This window comes from Bos javanicus, chromosome 17 (assembly GCF_032452875.1).
Source record: "Bos javanicus breed banteng chromosome 17, ARS-OSU_banteng_1.0, whole genome shotgun sequence".
Classification (NCBI taxonomy): Eukaryota; Metazoa; Chordata; class Mammalia; order Artiodactyla; family Bovidae; genus Bos; species Bos javanicus.
This window is the reverse complement of record NC_083884.1, coordinates 69,822,349-69,822,852: the sequence shown is the minus strand read 5'-3', so window position 1 is coordinate 69,822,852 and position 504 is coordinate 69,822,349.

Genomic DNA, 504 nt, shown 5'->3' with positions numbered 1-504 from the left:
TCTCTGCCGGCCTTGACACTGACCGCTTTGTATTGTAGTGGTGACGGTGAGGCACAGCCCGGCCTGACAGAAAGAGCCCAGCCTCGCGGGGCAGGCAGGCCCGAGGCACGATCTAGGCCCTGCCTCTTGCCAGCTCTGTGATGGGTGCGCTGTTCCCACGGCACCCTGCCGGCATGGGTGTGCAGACAGCTGAAAAGTAGGCTGCTAGAACCCAGAGCCTGAGGAGGTGTGGGGTAACAGTTTTAGTCTCGAGAGGTAATACCCGGAGCTGGAGATTCCTCTGGGAGGCAGTTCTGAACCCAGACAGGAGCCCTGGACTGGGAGTCCAGAGCCTGGGCTTTAGACAACTTTTTTTTTTTTTTATGTTTTGTTATGGTTTTTATTTACTTATTTTTGGCCGTGCCGGGTCTTCATTGCTGCATGCGGGCTTTCTCTAGGTGCCGTGAGTGGGGGCTACTCTTCGCTGTGGAGCGCAGGCTCTATGCACGCAGGCTTCGGCGGTCC